This window comes from Felis catus, chromosome B2, assembly GCF_018350175.1.
Source record: "Felis catus isolate Fca126 chromosome B2, F.catus_Fca126_mat1.0, whole genome shotgun sequence".
Classification (NCBI taxonomy): domain Eukaryota; kingdom Metazoa; phylum Chordata; class Mammalia; order Carnivora; family Felidae; genus Felis; species Felis catus.
The window spans coordinates 57634208-57656744 of record NC_058372.1 but is presented as its reverse complement, the minus strand read 5'-3'; the positions used below and the strand labels follow the sequence as shown (position 1 = coordinate 57656744).

The 22537-nt window shown below is 37.6% G+C and overlaps 1 protein-coding gene and 1 pseudogene across 2 annotated transcripts in view; both read left to right on the top strand.

Moving 5' to 3' along the window:
• The window catches only part of LOC109499722 (protein eyes shut homolog), an 866761-nt gene that overhangs the window by 587648 nt on the left and 256576 nt on the right, over positions 1-22537 (top strand). The gene's annotated exons all lie outside the window — the stretch shown is intronic.
• On the top strand, positions 19256-22524 carry LOC101082404 (annotated as a pseudogene).

Sequence of the window (22537 nt, the reverse complement as noted above, 5' to 3'; positions counted from 1 at the left end):
GGAATAGTCAAAAATAACTTTGGATACACATAGCAAAGCTAGAATATGGCAGGTCATGATAGGGAGAAAAAGACATCACCTCTTCTCTTCAGTAGTCAATAATATTTGGGCATAATAAGAGGAAATGTAGTTCAGCTTTACAAACAGAATTTTCAGCCAATCTTATAAAAATTTACAAAGAAAGTTAAAAGGTGAACATAGGTGCTCAAATGAATGCCACAGACCCTACAGGTAATTATTACTCTGATAACACAAAATAATTGGATGAAAAACATTTGGGGCCACCTTTGTCAGCATGGTTTAATTGTACTAGGGAAGCCAAGTCTCATGTCTGTACGGGACCATTCAAATCCTCCCTTTCCCAAGACAAAGAATTGTACCACATTAGCTTTTCCTGGACCAGTTCAGAATCAGCAAAAGCAACCTTGGCACTGTTCCCACCAGTGCATGCTAGTCCCCTCACCCGATCAGAGAGCAATGCTGGACCAAATGGAAATGACAGAATATATTGGAAAGGTATGGGGTAGCTCAAGAATTAAAATAAAGCTCAAGAACCAGTCTTAGCATAGAAACCAGGGTATGTACCAGGGATTCAGGTCACCCTCTTCAGGGTTCAATGTGGATAAGTTCCAAGAGTTCTTATAACCATTTAAAATTCAAAATCAGGGGCACCTGGGTGGCTCAGTTGGTTAAGTGCCAAACTTCAGCTCAGGTCATGATCTCATGGCTTGTGAGTTTGAGCCCCAAGTCTGTTTTAGGTTCTGTGTCTCCCTCTCTCTTTCTCTACCCCGGCCCTGTTCACACTCTGTCTCTCTCTGTTTTTTCAAAAATGAATAAATGTTCAAAAAAAAAAGTTTCAATTCAAAATCAAGGAAGAATGCTTCTCAGGAAACCAGCTTATGTTGCAATCACCCCTTAGCCAGAGGAGGGGTAGTCACCACAAAGAGAGTCTCACCAAGTCTGTATTCAGTGAGAACATGTAGTTTCTCCAAAAAAGTGACTTAACCTTAAGAAATACACATGAAAAGGGAATAATAGTAGTATGCATGTCTTAGGATTGTGCAAGGACCAACTGAGATAAAAATAATAAAAAAGAATTCATGTAGTTTTACTGTATGGTAAACACTGTGCTAAAGATTTCACAAATTTTAAATAATCTAGCACTTATAACTTCTCTTTGAGATTTATGTAATCGTGCAGCTCATATTTCAAAATTTAATTCAAAATGGACAAGAAACACTTGGTTTGCCATGCATTTTTCCGTTTAGATTCTGAATGCTCATCAAGTGTGTATCTTTTGAAATACATCCACTTGAAAATCTGAGCCTTGTCTTCTCAGTTCTCATTTTTGTAAAGATTCTCTCATTTACCCTTTTCCCTGCAGAATGTTGATATCCTCAATTTTTGTGTTGTTGTTTTTTTAATATTGGTGTTCCAGGTGTTCTTCTTCCCTTGCCTAAAGATTCTCCTTACTGGGGCACCTAAATGGCTCATTTGGTTAAGCATCTGACTCTTGATCTGGGCTCAGATCATTATCTCACAATTTGTGAGATCAACCCTGCGACCTCTCTCTCCCTCTCTCTGAGCCCCTCCCCCACTCGTGTGCGCTCTCTCTTGCTCTCTCGCTCTCTCTCTCAAAATAAATAAACTTTAAAAAAAAAAGAAAAAGAAGAAAAGAAGACTATCCTTACTAACAATTTGGATCCCTTAGTGGAATAATTGAATTATTATTTCCCCCAAAATATTTCATCATAATATCATTCCTCCAATTTTGTACCTAATGACATACTTTAAAACTAGAGATGGGAATTGAAAATGCCTTTACCTGAGGAAATAGGTGCCTAAATGTAACACTTGGCTAATTTCAAATATAGAATAATGAGAAGGAAAAAAGCCATTAGGTGAGATGTCCTCAGTGCTGTGGTCAGGGCATCTAGTTAGGTGCCCCATGTTATCACTGACACCCAGCATGCATTGCTGCAAGAAAAAAGGAAATTTGCAGTGACTGGCAAGCTAAGCCTGACCTCTGCCCTACAACCTTCAAAGAGAATAGAAAATGTAAAGAGCCACTGAAATCATGACCTCTTGACAGACTATACCTCATTTGTGGTGTGAATCTGGGGGTTATAAATACAGAAACAATTTTTCAGGCAAAGAAAAATTGTGATGATTAAAAAATACATATACCACAATCAAATGCAAATGTCCATGTGTGACATGCTGACTTTATAGATGAAGTTTGTAAGGAGAAAAGGCAGGGCTTACAATTCACTTGTTCCTTGTTTTTAAGGAAGCTTAAGCAGTTTTTTGAAAGTACTACTCTCCCAAGAGGGGACTTTTCTTCCTGAGTAAAAGGAAAGGAAATAAGTTCTGCTGTTCTTCTGTTTGCAAAAAATGAGAGTAATATTTGAGCCCCTTTCAACTCAGATTCATACTTCAGAATTAAATTTAGATGGAGACGAGGGTAGGTACCAACTAGCATGTGTCCTCTTGCCTTGTTGCAAGATGCTCATGGAGATGATTATTTTCTGTCTCTGGTTAACCCAAATGGATAGATTGATGTAGATAAAAAACAGATGGATGGATGGATGGATGGATGGATAGATAGATAAGCATTCTTAGAAGTTCTGAAATATCAAACCACATTTTAAAATTTTCTTTCCCTTAGATTCCTTTTATACTTCAGCTCTGAAATCTAGCCCTTCATATTGTCACTGTTTGCTGCTAGGCAAGCATGGAAAATTCAAGGCCCGATTTTCAACTTCAAGGAGCTAATGTTCTCAATTATATTTAAAATATCTAATATACATTACATATATGTGTATAGTATTAAATACATACAGTATTTAACTGTTGCTAATAACTTCCTTTGCCCAAACATTAAAAAAAGTTACTCTGGGGGCGCCTGGGTGGCGCATTCGGTTAAGCGTCCGACTTCAGCCAGGTCACGATCTCGCGGTCCATGAGTTCGGGCCCCGCGTCAGGCTCTGGGCTGATGGCTCAGAGCCTGGAGGCTGTTTCTGATTCTGTGTCTCCCTCTCTCTCTGCACCTCCCCCGTTCATGCTCTGTCTCTCTCTGTCCCAAAAATAAATAAACGTTGAAAAAAAAATTTAAAAAAAAAAGTTACTCTGAGTAAAAAACAGAAATTTAAAAATATTTACATGTCAACAATCCTAAAATATTTACATTCACCATTTTAAAGTTTTCATGTAAAAGATTTTGCATTGTTAAAAAGTAAATATTAGGGCAGAACTTTTATTATCAGTTGGAGGCTAGATTACTAAAACGTGGCTCTTGGCATTTTTTAGTCCATTTCAAAAATATTTTCAAATATCTATGGACAAAGAATGCTCACATAGTCAGAGATGATTTCATTGTGCCACCAGTAGCTGCTGGGCTAAAAATAATGTTGTTCCTATGAATACCCTATGTACTCACAGAGGGAGGTTGCTGAGTGAGGGAACTCCTCTTCCACTGGATTGATTCCAATGAAACATTTTCTGCCAAAGATCATCTCAATTTCCTATATACAATGTTCTACATACCGCTAATCCCTGTGGGATTTAAAGAGACTAAATTTAGTCTCAGCCACTTTATTGTACATTTTTCAAGAGTTAACATTTGTCATTTGGCTTCTAGGATCTCCTATCTGGTCTAAACTGTTCACTTCTACCTTTTATTTTCTTGCTCATCTGGAAGCTAAATCAACAAAACAGCTTGGCACACTAAATCATATGTTCTCACCATGGAGTTCTATCACATTTTTTAAAGTAAAAAGTCACTTGAAATAGTCTATATCAACAATAAAAAAAAAAGAAAAATAAACATTTTTTTCCCTAAAAGGAATAGAAGGAATGTGAAGTACTCAAAGAGATAAACGGTGAATGTCAAAAGACCAAAGGACCAATACATTTTCATAGCTACATTAACTAACAAATGAAGCTGCACAGAATTATTCAGCTAAAATTCAAGCTGAGTTGAACAATGCCAGGGTGCGGTCATTCACCTTACATGAATGTTTTGCCTTATAAGCGAACTTACATTCCACCTGAAGAGTTCCTTGCTCTCTGCCATTTTGATATTAGCTTTCATTGCATTTCTAACCAGAAAGCCTTTGCCTTTAATCATCTTAAGGTAATATTGGTGGGCAGAAAGCCAGTAATGGAAGAAGTTTAGCATATCTGTATGTGAACAAAAAGCAGATCAAAATCATTTAACCAATGACCAAAGGTATTAATTAATGGAGATATTTTGAAGCATAGTTCCCATTCAGTGTAGGAACTATAATGGCAGCATGGAAGGAAAATAGAGAAGGTGTGCTTCACAAAAGCAAGTCTTTTTTGGCTGGAAAGACCCTTGAAAGTACCTGGAATCATAATTTTAAGAAAATGTAGGACTATGACATATATGCAGGGAAGAAGGTTTCATAAATAAGACTAACTGAACTTGTGCCTCATTAGCATAACTGATGAAACCACTCCTCAGGACCAGGGGCTACAGGGCAAGGTCTTCATTAAAAAGTTCTTTGTGTATGCCTGGAGTATAAAGTAACAATGAACAATAGGTTTGCTTTGTATTTCCCCCCTTTATATTGTAAGGGACATAATACTGGTGGAATATTAAAGCAATGTATTTTTATTTCCCCTTTAAGTCTCTTAGTCATTCATCTCTGATGCTGAGGCTTCTTGCCCAATGAAAAAGAATAAACAGCTTTGGCCTCCAACTTCTTTGACTCTAGCAAAACAGTCTTGGAAGGAGAGAAAGGAGACTTTCAAACTCCTTCAGACTCTGTTAACATATCAAGTGCCAGGCCTATCAGGGTAGATCTTAGATTTTTACTGTATGCTTAAGGTAGAGAGAATTCAAGACATAGCAGGAAGAGAAAGCCTACGGCTGTGTGGACATAATAAGGTATGGAGTAGATCGGTGAAGTGATTCCCAGGGTCTTCTGCTTCCCCACAGCCTCAGAGACAAGTCCATTACTTGAGTATGGGAGATGGTGCTATAGAAGCAGTCAAATAATGAGGAACTAGAGGTTAATGGGCATCTTTATGACAGAGTTTCTAGGCATCCAAGAAAACTCCAACTTTGAACTCAGTTTCAGATCCAGTATGGTATAGGTGGGATGTCACAGAGGTAATGGTTGAGAGATGGCTAATGAAGTAAACAGGAAGCAGCATTCCTGGCTCCTCATGACCTGTATGTGGCATACAAACAATCCAGATGTTCCCATGTTCCTCAGGAAGGCACTCAGTGAATATCCATTCTAGAGCTATGATAATTCCCAAATGCTACACATCTATACATAGAGTACTAAGCTATACAGCAGTGCATTTTTTATTGTACACAAAGGCTGCACCGGTTACACTCCTTCTAGCAGTGTCAGTTTTTTCCACAGCCTCACCAGCACTAGATGTTTGCAGTATTTTTAATTTGCTAAATTATTAAGTAGAAATGCTATTTTGTCACTATTTTTGAAGATTTCTATTTAGCATGTAGGTCATAGGCCTTTCTTAGGCTAATTTAAAAAAAAATGCTTATGTGACTCAGGGAACTCAGATGGCAGCACAGGATGCCCCTGAACTTCCTTCTTCCCATGCTATGAATATACAGCTACATGAAGCAATTCCTGCCGAAAGAAATGCAGAAACTAGCTGAGCAACTCCTACATGTCCACGAATGCATTGAAATGCATAAGAAAAGCCGAGACACAACCTATACATAAACCGCACCTCTGGCATAGCACCATAAAATCAGAAAGGAACCCTCAATTCCCAACTTCTCACTGAAAAGCTGAAGATTTGGAAATCACATCTAGTACCCCAAGTTTTAAGGCTCCCATCATCAAATGGTCCCCAAAACATCTAATTCTAAAAGCCAGAGAGACTTGTGTCTACAAGACACAACAGGACTATGGAAAACAAAGGACTTCTTAATGGCATATGAGCACTTGCCCCAACTGCTAACCCCCTAGGACTCAGTGCAGAGGAAGTGGGCAAAAATAACTGTCTTCCAGTCTTCCCTGAAAGGGGTTTGACTGTATACTTTACTAGCTGCTACCTGAGGGCCCAGCTTCCATTTTGTACACATCTAGGGCTGGCTGTGATCCTTCACAGAGTCCAAAGGGTCTGAAGGGCATATTTCTTTAGGGTTTATTTACTTATTTTGAGAGAGGGACAGAGAGAGTGAGCAGTCAGGGAAGAGGCATAGAAAGAGGGAGAGAGAATCCCAAGGAAGCTCCACACTGTCAGCATGGAGCCTGACATGGGGCTCAAACTCACAAACATTGAGATCATGACCTGAGCCGACTGAGCTACCCACACGCCTCCTGAAGGGCGTTTCTTTTTCTGGTGTACTCCAACAATAAAACCACATTGCTGCTATCTCTTTGGAAGAAGTTTGTACACATGCTGTTACCACATTTTACAGCTGCTGACTAAGGAACAGACACCCAAATCATATTGTTTTGGTAGTCAGTGGGTCCTGCATTCACAAGTCCCAGAGAACTATAGTGATTTTTTAAAAAGTACAAGAGCACTTTCCCGTGACTGTACACTCAAGCTCAGCACAGAGGGAGAAGATTAAAACACCCATCCCTTAGTTTTTCCCTAGAAGGAGCTTAATTACCTAATTTTGCAGCTGCTGTCTGGCTTCTAATCAGCCTGCAGTTACTTGCCAACTGTGATCCTTCCCTTGGGACACTGATGAGCCTTGGCACAACCTCAACTACTAGGAGCCACTAAGAATAAAGAAGGTGGCTTGGACAATCACAACAGTTTAAGAGACAACCAGAAACTCAGGCCAGGTTTATTGACAGGCTTCATCTCTTACACAAGACCACTCTTTGAAGACTGGCAGTTGTGACTGTCTTATCTAATGCACAGAAACCAACACAAACAGTCAAGAACATGAAAAAATGGGGAACTGTTCCGAACAAAAGAGCAATATAAATCAGAAACTAATCTTAATGAAACAGAAATAAGTGATTGACCTAATAGAGTTCAAAATAGCAGTTATAAATGTGCTCACTGAGGTCAGGAGGGTAATGCAGGAACAAAGTGTAAATTTTCACAAAGATATAGAAAAACATTTTTAAAAAGAACCAAACAGAAATCACAGAGCTAAACAATACAATTACTGAACTGGAAAGTAGTAGAAAATAACTGAACTAGAAGTAGAAGAAAGAATCAGTCAACTCAATTGGAATTAATCCAATCAGAGGAGCAAAAAAAAAAAAAAAAAAGTATGAAAAAGAGTGAAGATAACTTAAGCAAACTACAAGCAGACCAATCAATATACACGTTACAGGGGATCCTAGAGGAAGAGAGAGAAAGGGGCTGAAAACATAGCAAAGAAGTAATGGCTGAAAACTTCCCTAACCTGAAGAAAGAAATATATATCCAGATCCAGGAAGCACAAAGAGTACCAAAAAAGAAGAATCTAAGAGATCCACATAGACACATTGTAGTTAAATTGTCAAAAGTTATAGACAAAGAGAATCTTAAAAGCAATAAGAAAAAAAAGCAACTTATTACATACAAAGGAACATCATAAGACTATAAGCAGGTTTTTCAGCAGAAATTTTACAGAACAGAAGGGAGTGGGATAATATATTCAAAGTGCTGAAAGAAAAAATAACTGCCAACCATGAATACTCTTCCTAGCAAAGCTGTCCTTCAGAATTGAAGGAGATATAGTTTTCCTGACAAACAAAAGTTGGAGTTCACCCCTAGACCAGCCTTATAAGAAATGTTCCAGGGAGTCCCTTAAGCTAAATGAAAGGATGATAATTAATCATTTTAAAACATAATAATATAAAACTCACTGATAAATATATAAATCTAGAATACCTAACATAGTAATGGTGACAGATAACTTAGTTGTAACTGTAATATAAAGATTAAAACACAAATGTATTACAAACTAAATAACTTGTTAATTGCACAGTATAAAAATATATAAATTCTGACATCAAAAACATAAAATGTGATGAGAAATATAAAAACATAGAGCTTTTATAAAGATTCAAAGTTAATTTTTTTATCACTTTAAAATAAATTTTTATAACTATTAGATGTTTTATGTAAGCCTCAAGGTAACCATAAGACCAAAAACTTAGTAGATACAAAAGAGATAGAGAAAGAAATCAACATATACCTCTACAGAAAATCATTAAATCAAAAGGTAAGACAACAAGAATGGAAATAAAGAACAAAGGACCTATAAAATGGCCAGAAAACAGTTAACAAAATGGCAATAGTAAATCCATACCTATCAATAATTATTTTAAATGTAAAAAGACTAAATTCTTTAATCAAAAGCTAAAATAGCTAAAAATGAAGATTAAAAGGATACAAGATAAAAACATGATTTTTAAAAAAACAAGGCCTAATTAATTATATTTTGCTATAAGAGTCTTGCCTTAGCTTTGAAGACACACATACACTGAAAATGAAAGGATGAAAAAAGATATTTCATGCAAGTGGAAACCAAAAGAAAGCAGAGGTAATTATATATATAACAGACAAGATGACTTTAAGCCAAATACTATAATAAGAGACAAAGGAGGTCAATGTATAATGATAAAATAGCCAATTCATCAAGAGGATATAACAATTGTAAATATTTATGCACACCACATTAGACTACCTTAATATATTAAGCAAATATTAATAGGTCTATAGGGAGAAATACATAGCAATAATAGTACATGACTTCAGTACCCTACATTCAAGAATGGATAGATCATACAGACAGAAAATCAATAAGGAAGCAATGAGCTTAGACTACATGTTAGATCAGTTAGACCTAAAAGACATACACAGAACATTTATCAACAGCAGCAGAATACATATTCTTCTGAAGTGCACATGGAACATTCACCAGCATGCATCATATGCATAGGCCAAGACAAGTCTTAATATTTTAAGATTAGGGGCACCTGGATGGCTCAGTCAGTTGATCATCTGACTTCAGGTCATGATTTCACAGTTCATGAGTTCGAGCCCTACACTGGGCTTGCTGCTGTCAGCACAGAGTCTGCTTGAGATCTCCTGGCCCCCTCTATCTGTCCCTTCCCTGCTTGTGCTCTCTCAAAAAGTAGGTTAAAAAAACATTTTAAAATTAATTAATTAATATTAAAATCATATCAAGCATCTTTTCTGACCACATTGGTAGAAACAAGAAATCAATTATAAGAAAATTGGAAAACTGACAATATGTGGAGATTAAACAACATGTTACTGGACAATAAGTGGGTCAAAGAAAAAATAAATAGAGAAATCAAAACATATCTTGAGACAAATGAAAATGGAAACACAATGTTACAAAACATGGGATGCAGCAAAAGCGTTTCTAAGAAGAAAGTTTATAGAGATAAATGCCACGATAAAAAAAGATTTCAAAAAAAAAACATTACACGTCAAAGTATTAGAACAAAATTATTTTAGTGCAAAGTGAGTGGAAGAAAAGAAATAGTAAAGATCAGATTAGAAATAAATGAAATAGAGATTTAAAAGGGGGTGCTGGGGCACCTGGGTGGCTCAGTCGGTAAAGCGTCCAACTTCCCCTTAGGTCATGATCTTGCAGTTTGTGTTTTCAAGCCCTGTGTCAGGCTCTGTGCTGACCACTCAGAGCCTGGAGCCTGTTTCAGATTCTGTGTCTCCCCTCTCTCTGCCCTTCCCATGCTCATGCTCTGTCTGTCTCTGTCTCTGTCTCTCAATAATAAATAAATGTGAAAAAAAAAGTTTTTTAAAGGTGGGGGTGCCTGGATGGCTCAGTACCTGACTCCTGTTTTCAGCTCAGGCCATGATCTCATGGTTCGTGAGTTCAAGCCCCACATTGAGCTCTGTGCTGAAAGCGCAGAAACCTGCTTGGGTTTCTCTCTCTGTGGCACTCCCACACTTGCATGCATTCTTGTATTCACTCTGTCTCTGTCTCTCTCTCTCTCAAAAATGAATAAACTTTATTTTAAAATAAATAAAAGACAGAGAAAAGATCAATGAATAATACTAAGAGCTGGTTTTCTTAAAAGATAAGCAATTGACAAACTTTTATCTACTTTAACTACACTAATTTAGAAAAGAGTGGTGTCCAACCAAATCAGAAATGAGAGAGAATTTGTAATTGGCACCACAGAAATACAAAGGATCATAAGAAACTACAATGAACAATTATATACCAACAAATTAGATAACCTAGAGGAATGGATAAATTCCTAGAAACATGCAATCTACCAAGACTGAATCATGAAGAAATAGAATATCTGAAAAGATCAATTATTGGTAAGGAGATTGAATCAGTAATCATAAACTTGCAATAAGAAATGTCCTGGACCATATAGCTTCACTGGTGTATTCTGCTAAACATTTAAAGAAGAATTAATACTAAATCTTCTCAAACTCTTCCAAAAATTAGGAGAGGAAGGAACACTTCTAAACTCATTTTTAGGAGGCCCCCATTACTCTGAGACCAAAACTAAACTAGGACACTATAAGAAATTAAAATTACAGGCCAATATTGCTGATGAACATAGATGCAAAAATTCTCAATAAAATACTAGCAAACTGAATTAAACAACACATTAAAAAGATCATACACCATGATCATGTGAGATTTATTCCAGGGATACAAGGATGGTTCAACATCTGCAAATGAATTGATGTTAACAGAATGAAGGTTAACAATCATGATCATCTCAATAGATACAGAAAAAGAATTTGAAAAAATTCAAAATTCTTTCATTATAAAAACTATTAATAAACCGGGTATGGAAGGAACATACTTTAACATAATAAAAACACACAGCCAACTTCATACACAATGGCAAAAGGAAGCACTCACTGACTTGAACTGTTGAAACCACTTGATATTTTGCATTTTGGCCTGTTTCTTTTCAATGTCTTCTCTATCTTCTCCTCTTGTTTACTCCATTTTGCTCTTTCCCGTGGAGTACATCTACCTAATCAAGAGGTTGCCTTTTAGTTGAATGACCCTGAAGAGTTATGGTTATACATTTCCAAGATGAACTCTGCAGAGTGGCTACTTTGACAGTATTTAGGGTTTCTGGTGGCAAAACTGGTGCAAGAACTGGCCTTTCCCCTGGTTTCTAGAAAAGAAACCCATTCCCCCCACCTCTTGACCAACTCATATTTATAAGTACTAAGAAGTACTTATGTATGTAAGTTTTTTTTTGTATGTAAGTTTTTATTTATTTTTTTTCAATCTATGACATTTATTGTCAAATTGGTTTCCATACAACACCCAGTGCTCATCCCAAAAGGTGCCCTCCTCGATACCCATCACCCATCCTCCCCTCCCTCCCACTCCCCATCAACCCTCAGTTTGTTCTCAGTTTTTAAGAGTCTCTTATGCTTTGGCTCTCTCCCACTCTAACCTCTTTTTTTTTTTTTCCTTCCCCTCCTCCATGGATTTCTGTTAAGTTTCTCAGGATCCACATAAGAGTGAAAACATACGGTATCTGTCTTTCTCTGTATGGCTTATTTCACTTAGCATCACACTCTCCAGTTCCATCCACGTTGCTACAAAGGGCCATATTTCGTTCTTTCTCATTGCCATGTAGTACTCCATTGTGTATATAAGCCACAATTTCTTTTTTTTTTTTTTTTTAATTTTTTTTTCAACGTTTTTAATTTATTTTTGGGACAGAGAGAGACAGAGCATGAATAGGGGAGGGGCAGAGAGAGAGGGAGACACAGAATCGGAAGCAGGCTCCAGGCTCCGAGCCATCAGCCCAGAGCCTGATGCGGGGCTCGAACTCACAGACCGTGAGATCGTGACCTGGCTGAAGTCGGACGCTTAACCGACTGCGCCACCCAGGCGCCCCAAGCCACAATTTCTTTATCCGTTCATCAGTTGATGGACATTTAGGCTCTTTCCATAATTTGGCTATTGTTGAGAGTGCTGCTATAAACATTGGGGTACAAGTGCCCCTATGCATCAGTACTCCTGTATCCCTTGGGTAAATTCCTAGCAGTGCTATTGCTGGGTCATAGGGTAGGTCTATTTTTAATTTTCTGAGGAACCTCCACACTGCTTTCCAGAGTGCTGAGAAGGCCTCTTGATCTAAACAGATGTTAGGGCTCTACTGAACAGAGTTATTTAGAGATTTTGTTTCTTAGTGATGAAAATTGAGAATGCAGCATTGGGGAACCCGAGGTGAAGAAGGCTAAGAAGAGGGTCTCTGTGCCTGATGTCTGTGCCTCATCCATAACTTGTCCAGACCAGTGCTGCTGTGTGCAGGAGTCAAAGATGGGGAAGGGAAGAAAAACTGTATACGCACATGAAAAAATGAAACTGGACCTCTATCTTACACCATACATAAACATCAACTAAAAATGGATTAAGACTTGAATATAAGACCTGAAACGTTAAAACTTATAGAGTAAAACATAGTAAGCATCTTGACGTTGGAATTGGTAATAATTTCTTAGATTTGACACCAAAAGCAAAGGCAACAAAGCAAAAATAAACAAGTGAAACTGGATCAAGCTAAAAAGCTTCTGCCATCAAAGGAAATCAGCAACAAAAGGAAAAGGCAACATGTGAAATAGGAAATATTTGAAAACCACATTTTTAATAAAGAGCTGCTATCCAAAATATAAAAAGAATCTCATACATAACTCAGTTGCAAAGAAAAAAACCCAAATAATCCAGTTTTTTAAATGGGCAAAGCAGCTGAATAGACATTTTTCCAAAGAAGACATACAAGTGGCCAACAGGTACCTGAAAAGGTACTGAACATCATTACTCATCAGGGAAATACACATCAAAACCACAAGGAGATATCATCCCACACTTATCAGGATGGCTATTTTCAAAAAGACCAGAGATAACAAATTGCTGCTGAGGATGTAGAGAAAAGGAAACACTTGTGCACTGTTGGTGAAAATGTAAATTGGTGCAGCTGCTGTAGAAAACAGTATGGAGCTTCCTCAAGAAAAAAATAGAACTACCATAAGATTTACTTCTAGATGTATATTCAAAGTTAACAAAATCAGTATCTCAAAGAGATATCCATATTTGCATGTTCATTTCACCATTATTCACATTAGTCAAAGTATGAAAACAACCTTTGTTGATGGATAAAGAAAATCTACACATACATGCACCAGCAAACACGCAATGGAATATTATTCAGCATTAAAAAAGGAAGGAAATCCTGCAATTTATGACAACATGGGTGAACCCAGAGGCCCTATGCTAATTATAAGCCAGACAAACAGAGAAAAACAGATACTGCATGGTATCACTTATATGTGGAATTGTTGAGGGAATAAAATCAAATTTATAGAAACAGAGAGTAGAATAGTGGTTGTCAGGAGATGAAAGCAGGGTGGGAAATAGGGTTAAAGAATACAGACTTGTTATGGAATGAATAAGGTCTGAGGACTAATGTATGATATAGCGACTACAATTGATAATATTGTATTGCATAATTTGTTTGCTAAGAAAGTAGAACTTAAGTGTTCTCACCAAAAATGGGGGGAAAATGTATGTTTGTGAGGTGATGGAGGTGTTAATTAATTCAATGGTGGGAGTCCCTTTACCATGTGTACATATATCAAATGATCCCATTGTACACTTTTAATATATTACAATTTGCCAATTATATTAGAAAAACTGGAAAAATGTTTAAAGAGAAAACCGATTCCTAAATACTTACTGTATCCCCAGCACTATTTCAAATCTTTTACTTGTATTTAGTCATCTTAACAATCCTATAAGAAAAGTGCTACTATCATAGCCAATTTTAAAAAGAGGAAATTGAGCACAGAGATATTAATTTGTTCAAGGTCACCCAGCTAACTAGGATACAAGCCCAGGCAGTCTGGCTCCAGATCTGGCACTCTGTGTTACTATGAAAACTAATTTAAAAAAAAAACTAAACAGCATGGGGAAAGTCAAGTGGAGGTACTTAAAGATAATTGATACTGATATAGAGTCTTTTAAGGTTCCTGGACCCAGTTCCAACGTGTTTGAGTGTGGAGGGTTCTCCATGCATAACACCACACAGTTCTCAGTTACTGGCAGGGTATCCAAAAATTCAACTCAATTCTCATACTGTCTACCCAGAAATAGTATCATATTCCACAGGGTAAATGTTCACCCCTACCATACCATATCACTTTCTCCAACCCCCTAGTTCAGATGCCAGTCACAAGCTCCAGGCAGTTATCTGTGCGTCAGACTGGCTGGCTATAGATAGGAGATTCCAACAACCTCTTCCTTCAGTTCAGTTTGCTAGAGTGGCTCACAGAACTCAAGGAAAAACACTTACACTTACAACTTTATTAAAGAATACAATAAAGGATTTGAATCAAACCAGATGAAGAAATACATAGGTCAAGGTCCTGAACAAAGGAGCTTCTATCCTTGTGGCTCTTGGGATCCAGCTCAGTGGCACATGGAAGTGTTTTGGTTCCCCAAATATGGAAGCTCTCACAAAAAGGGTCAAAAGCTTTCTTCTCTTGTGTTTTTATGAAGACTTAATTACATAGTCATGATTGACTAAGTCATTGGCAATAACTGGCTGATTCAACCTTCAGGCCCTCTCCCTTCCCTGGAGTTGGGAGAGTAGAACTAAAAGTTCCATCCCTCTAATTACATGGTTAGTCCTCCTGGCAACCAGCCCCTACCCTTGGGTGGGGTCCAAAAGTCACCTCCATTAATAATAAGACACCTGTTTCACCTTTATAACTCTGAAGAGTTTTCAGGAACTGTGGATGAAGACCAAAGATATACTTTGTATAAATCATTCTGTCACATGGAGCTGCACAAGTCAGCCAGAGGAAGGTGTTAATTGACTGGAGGCAATTCATCTGAGAAAAGCTTGAAAGCAAACATCAGGAAGAGTTAAGTGGTAGGTGCCCAATGACCAAAAACATGTAGAAAGAACAAATCTGATGAAGTTCAGGGAGAAATAGAGAGAACCCACTAAATTACTCAAGTGGTAGACTAGTTTTGATTCAGTCCCAAGGAGCATATCTGGAGAGGTGAAGAGGGAACTGCATGGCAGGCTACTCTGTGGACAAAATGGACAAGGAGCTTCCTTCCTGGATCACTGTCTGGGCTGTTCATAGGAGGTTTGTGGTTCTTAGTCTTCTGAACATTGCAGAAATTGTCCTGACTCTACCATAAAAATTAATCCCAAGGTTAAATGCTTTTGAAATAAAGGAAGATACCTTTAGTCCCCATTTTGAAGTCACCAACTATATTTTTTCCTGAGGTGGTATACCAAAGAGTTAAATCTTACTACTAAAAGAAAAGAAGTCTTTTCATGAACATTTAGATAAAGGTCCACAGGAAGCTTTTGCAGTCATGGAACTATTATTATTTCCTGGTTCTGACCAGGTCCCCAAATTAAACCTACAAATGACCCCAAGTCCAATCCATCAATAACCAAGAAAATGACCTGCTGCTTTATAATTCTTTTTTTAATGAAATTTATTGTCAAATTGGTTTCCATACAACACCCAGTGCTCATCCCAACAGGTGCCCTCCTCAATGCCTATCACCCACTCCTCCCCCACTCCCCATCAACCCTCAGTTCTCAGTATTTAAGAGTCTCTTATGGTTTGCCTCCTTCCCTCTCTGTAACTTTTTTTCCCCCCACCCCCGGTCTTCTGTTGAGTTTCTCAGAATCCACATATGAGTGAAAACATATGGTATCTGTCCTTCTCTGCCTGACTTATTTCACTTAGCATAACACTCTCCTTACTTTTATAATTACAAGGAAATTTCTGCTCTTACTCATCATTAATATGTTAAATTATATGTTGACGAACTTTCTAAAAGACAGGTTTTTCTAACAGCTTTTTACCTTTTCTCACTTATGCTGGCATTGTAGACACTAAAAGACAACCATGCAGAGGGGAGTTGGTGAGTTTCAACTATGAAAAGAAAAGAGGTAAACATGAAGAGAGTGAAAGGAAACTAAAATGCTTTGAACATTAAAAAAAATGATTATGTTTATTTTGGATTCCAGCTGAGATACAGACCCATATTTTTTTTCTTTCTGCTTTAGATATCAAATTATAGCTAAAACTATTAAGATCTCCAATTAACATGTGGACAGCACAAATTCAAAGTAAGGAAAATGAAAGAGAGGCAGAAACATTTCTTTATTCCTCTTCAGTATTTTCTCTCACAGTTTCTCCAGTTTCCATCCCACGGAGGGAAATTGATGTGTACTGAAGATTGTTATTGCCTTCTGAACATGTAAGAGCTGTGACACAAAAGGAACTTTGGGGCTTTATGATTTATTGCTTTATCATTTTTAGTGCCATCTCTGTTCATCCTCAAATCCAGGGCAGGCTACAGGACATATTAAAAGGGCAGCATTCTCTGTATTTCCTTTTTAAAGGGCAAAGCACTTACCATTTTGTACATACAAAGCACTTATCTTTTAGCTCACTATTTGATGAGCCACATTGAAGCCTCCTTTTCAGACCTCTTTAATAGAGGAGAATACATTTTCCCCATTCTCAACCAACTTTTGAATTTTTATGCAGCATGACTCTTATTTTCCTGAAAATTGTAGCTATTTTAGCCAACATTATCATTTTAAGGGAATAGGCTTTTTCATTCATACACCATACACACACACACACACACACCCCACACACACATTTCAAACTGTGCAGGTCTATATAATCCTCTGTCAGCATCATTGGAGCCCATCACCCCCTATCTTAAGAAGCAAAAGTAAGCTCAGGCACCACCCAACTCTAAGGGACCAGAAAGCTTAAAGTCACTGTTCATTTAGAATTACCAGTATAGTACCCATGTACTTAGTAAATAACCATGGTTGAACTTCAAAAGTCGACAAATACCTGCTCTTAGATCTATTTTCTAAATATTCTTTATTTTCATTTCTGTAGACCAAAATTTGATTCCAGATTTTGATACGAATACTTCTATTTAAACTAAGTTATGTTTTTTTTTTCTTTTATTTCCTCCTTACCATAGTTCTCTTAACTATTCTTTGTCATAGACCATCATGAAGCTCAAAATCCAGCTTTACATGAAGTATAAGGCAGGGATTGACAAGTAAAGGGCCAGATAGTAAATATTTAGACTTTCGGTCCATACAGTCTATGTTGCTGCTACTCAGTTCTACTGTTGTGGCTCCAAGAGCCACCATCAAAAGTATGCAAATAAGTGGATATAGCTGTGTTCCAATAATTTTATGCATGACATAGTTGGCTTTCAGTCCTTATTTTGTAATTCCCTCTTCTACAGGTGCAAACTAATATCTTTTATCTTAGTTATGCACTACATTAAAATTTCCAAAAGAAATTTAAAATGTCAGAGAATAAAATTGAACTTAACAGTCAAAAATAGACATATGTGCCAAATCCTATAAATTTTAAAATTCCATCTAAATGCTTACTTAAGACAATTTTAAAGCCCATTAATTTTCAAAAAAATGATTATTTTCAGAAGTAATGAGTTAACAAATACACACTCAAAATTAAATGAAAACACACTCCAATTACAACTTCATAATCCACATTACATCTAAGTAATTTTCGTTCCTTCACTTCCCCCACACCATAATGTTACAAGTAATTCTGAGGCATCTTCCATGCATCATCATCTTAAAACAAGCACAGAGGATAGAAACAAAGTTTTAATGCAAATACCCACATTTTTTACTAGATTTAAATATAGCATATGCAAACTCCCAATTTGTATACTATAGTAATTTCAAAGATAAAGAGGCTATTTAAAAAGGATACCTTCCCCCAAAAAACTTTAGTTTACCAAAAATATGTTTTCCATTTCTAATTTGGAACCTGATAAGAAATTGCCAACTAAGAAAAATTAACTTTGCAAGTTCTGTCACACCATATGTCTACATTATCTCTTTGTTTTATTTTCAGTAATAATGTTTATTATCCAAAAATCTCAAAATAGAAAACATTTACAACCTAACTGTAAACTGTATGAAAAATTTTTTAATAAAAGCAGTTATTTTCTAGCCTTTCTTCTCCATTTAGAAGTCATAGATATCAAGATAAAAATCTTAAATAACAAGAAAAAAAAGGAAGAAAAATCCTTTCCAAAATGTTTTCCCTGGAGAATTTGTGGATCACCACAATACTGGGGCTCTTTCCATTTAAGGATTTTTTTCTCCCATCCCTTTCAGTCCCAGTGCTATGAAGTTACCTTTCTAAGAACAAATTTAAGTCTGAAATGTGGATGTAAGGAACTCAGAAATAGCCCCTATTTTATTAGCATTAACACTTAACCCTGCACATCAGAATCTTTAATACTGTAGATAATCCCAAAATAAGAAAATTTATAGCTCCTTAATTTTTTAATCTTATAGCTCGAACTCCTACCCAGTAGGCAGCAGCTACACACCTGCTTCACAAATCAATTTCAGAAAAATATTCTTTCCATTTAAACTTCTTTCCTTAAACTTTAAGGCCCTGATCCATACCTTTATCTCAGTTGGTTCCTAGTATACTTGCTCAAATTCCAGAATGTCAAACCCAAAATGTTTTGTCAGGGAATCTATTTAAAAGTAGAATTAGTCAGAGAAAGACAAATACCATATGGTTTCACTCATACGTGGAATTTAAGGAAAAAAAAAACAAATGAGCAAAGTGTGTGTGGGGTGGGGGAGGGGGGTTGGGAAAGGGAAAGGGAGGCAAACCAAGAAAGAGACTCTTGACCATAGAGCATAAACTGATGGTTACCAGAGAGAAGGGGGGTTGAGGGATGGGTTAGGTGATGGGGACTAAGGAAGGCACTTGCTGTTATGAGCACCAGGTGGTAACAGTGTTAACTAAATGGAATTTAAATAAAAACTTTTAAAAAAGAATACAGAGGGTAAAAAAGTATAATTACTCATAAACAACAGTTTTAACTTGAAAAGAACTTCCCCTGTCATTTCTCTTTCTAAAATGTTTACTGAAGTCCATTTTTCCCAAATTTATTCTCACTCTACCATTTCTAATAGTTTTCACTTGTTTCACAATGCTTTTGTCTCTATTTAAAAGTTATCTCTTGGGGCACCTGGGTGGCTTAGTGAGTTAAATGTCTGACTTCAGCTCAGGTCAGGATCTCACAGCTTGTGGATTCAAGCCCCACATCAGGCTCTGTGCTGACAGCTCAGAGCCTGGAGCCTGCTTTGGATTCTATGTCTACCTCTCTCTCCCTACCCCCTCCCCTCTCTCTCTGTCTCAAAAATAAACAAACATTAAAAAAAATTAAATAAAAAAATTAAAAGTTATCTCTTATTTCCTGATAAAAGATTCCATATGCAAAAGGGTCAGACTAATTCCCTAGTGTCTGTAAATCCTATTCATTGTTCCTGTCTTAAGAACTGGTAACCCTAAACCCCCCAAAAGAATTGGATTCTAAAAGTAAAAGAAACTCTAAACTTCAAACTGGAAAGTTGTCTCCTTCATACAAGTAACCATTTCGGGCCTCCATAATTTGTCATCTGGAACCCACGAATTAGATGGGTTCACAAGTGGGCAAGACACAGTGACAGGAAATCTACATCTCATTCATCATGGCCTCCACATGTCACCATTATTTTTCTTCCTTGGCAACAAGAAAAACAGGAAAGCCTTCTCTGTTATTAGTCAAGAATATCCACAATTTGGAGTCAGAAGTAGTCTTCTGACCATTAAGACAAGAAACTTAACCTTTCTGAACTTCAACTTCTTCATCTATGAAATGGGGGTAATAATTCCTGTTTTGTAAATATAGATATTAAGATCATGTATTCAAATTTCCTGTTTTAGTTCTAAGAACAGAGTAGACAGTCAATAAAAAGCGTTGTTACAGCTATTAAATTGAGACATATAAAATTGCATTTTTATGTGCTAAAAATGTTATACTCACAATTTCACGTAGTTCAACCTAATATATTTTTACTTCCCAGTGACTTGATGAAGAGCTGTGGTGTTATTTTAGGTATCTTTATATTGAAATAATGACTAAAGGATTGTAAAAGTCAGTGTCTCTTACAGATATTCTAACCCCAATCTGGTGCTATTGATATTGTCCTTAAAAGAGGGCATGAAGGAGATAGCAGAGAAGAGAGGTTTCATTATGATTCAGGTGTTTGTTGTACAGTTGGGTCCAAGCGACTTTTTCAAATAAAATTATATATGAGTTTTGGGGTTTAGTCCCAAAAAAGTAAATTAAGGCAGTTGCCAGTTTATCCTAATGCAGATTATGAGTAAATGAAATATAAAGCCAATTGAAAACTGCAAAATGGGGAACCAGGCTGGCTCAGTCAGAAGAGAGTGTGACGCTTAATCTTAAGGTTGTGAGTTTGAGCCCCACATTGAGTGTACAGATTACTGAAAAATAAACTTTAGCCCTTTTCTTTCGGCATGCCACTGAAGATCCTGGTGTCACCATGGGCCCCACCCCCACTTGGTGTTACCAGTATTGTAAGAACAAGCCATATCCCACAGAAACAGACACATAGACCAATGGAATAGAATAGAAACCCCAGAACTAGACCCACAAACGTATGGCCAACTCATCTTTGACAAAGCAGGAAAGAACATCCAATGGAAAAAAGACAGCCTCTTTAACAAATGGTGCTGGGAGAACTGGACAGCAACATGCAGAAGGTTGAAACTAGACCACTTTCTCACACCATTCACAAAAATAAACTCCAAATGGATACAGGACCTAAATGTGAGACAGGAAACCATCAAAACCTTAGAGGAGAAAGCAGGAAAAGACCTCTCTGACTTCAGCCGTAGCAATCTCTTACTCGACACATCCCCAAAGGCAAGGGAATTACAAGCAAAAGTGAATTACTGGGACCTTATGAAGATAAAAAGCTTCTGCACAGCAAAGGAAACAACCAACAAAACTAAAAGGCAACCAACGGAATGGGAAAAGATCTTCGCAAATGACATATCGGACAAAGGGCTAGTATCCAAAATCTATAAAGAGCTCACCAAACTCCACACCCGAAAAACAAATAACCCAGTGAAGAAATGGGCAGAAAACATGAATAGACACTTCTCTAAAGAAGACATCCGGATGGCCAGCAGGCACATGAAAAGATGTTCAGCGTCGCTCCTTATGAGGGAAATACAAATCAAAACCACACTCAGGTATCACCTCACGCCAGTCAGAGTGGCCAAAATGAACAAATCAGGAGACTCTAGATGCTGGAGAGGATGTGGAGAAACGGGAACCCTCTTGCACTGTTGGTGGGAATGCAAATTGGTGCAGCCGCTCTGGAAAGCAGTGTGGAGGTTCCTCAGAAAATTAAAAATAGACCTACCCTATGACCCAGCAATAGCACTGCTAGGAATTTATCCAAGGGATACAGGAGTACTGATGCATAGGGCCACTTGTACCCCAATGTTCATAGCAGCACTCTCAACAATAGCCAAATTATGGAAAGAGCCTAAATGTCCATCAACTGATGAATGGATAAAGAAATTGTGGTTTATATACACAATGGAATATTACGTGGCAATGAGAAAAAATGAAATATGGCCTTTTGTAGCAACGTGGATGGAACTGGAGAGTGTGATGCTAAGTGAAATAAGCCATACAGAGAAAGACAGATACCATATGGTTTCACTCTTATGTGGACCCTGAGAAATTAACAGAAACTCATGGGGGAGGGGAAGGAAAAAAAAAAAAACAGGTTAGAGTGGGAGAGAGCCAAAGCATAAGAGACTCTTAAAAACTGAGAACAAACTGAGGGTTGATGGGGGGTGGGAGGGAGGAGAGGGTGGGTGATGGGTATTGAGGAGGGCACCTTTTGGGATGAGCACTGGGTGTTGTATGGAAACTAATTTGTCAATAAATTTCATATAAAAAAAAAAAAAAGAACAAGCCATATCCAAAGGCTCACTTCTTACAAAGGTGTCCTTGATGCCAAGATCTGCATCTTTGACCTGGCGTGGAAAAAGGCAAAAGTGGATGAGTTCCCACTATGTGGTCACGTGGTGTCAGATAAATATGAGCAGCTCTCCTCTGAAGCCCTGGAGGCTGCCCATATTTGTGCCAACAAGTATATACATGGTGAAAAGCTGTGGTAAAGAAGGTTTTCACAACCGACTGTCTCTTCACCTTTCCATGTCATCCATATCAACAAGATGTTGTCCTGTGCTGGGGCTGACAGTCTCCAAACAGGTATGCAGGGTATCTTTGGAAAGCCCCAGGGCGTGCTCACTTCGGCAGCACATATACTAAAATTGGAAAGCCCCAGGGCACAGCAGCCAGCATCCACATTGGCCAATTCAGCATGTCCATCCATACCAAGCTGCAGAACAAGGAGCATGTGATTGAGGCCCTATGAAGGGCCAAGTTCAAGTTCCCTGGCTACTAGAAGATCCACATTTCCAAGAAGTGGGGATTTACTAGGTTGAATGTGGACAAATTTGAAGACATGGTGGCTGAAAGGTGGCTCATTGCAGATGGCTGTGGAGTCAAATACATCCCTAATGGTGGCCTCTTGATAAATGGCAGGCTCCGCACTCATGAGAACTGGCACTGCCCCCTCCTTCTTCA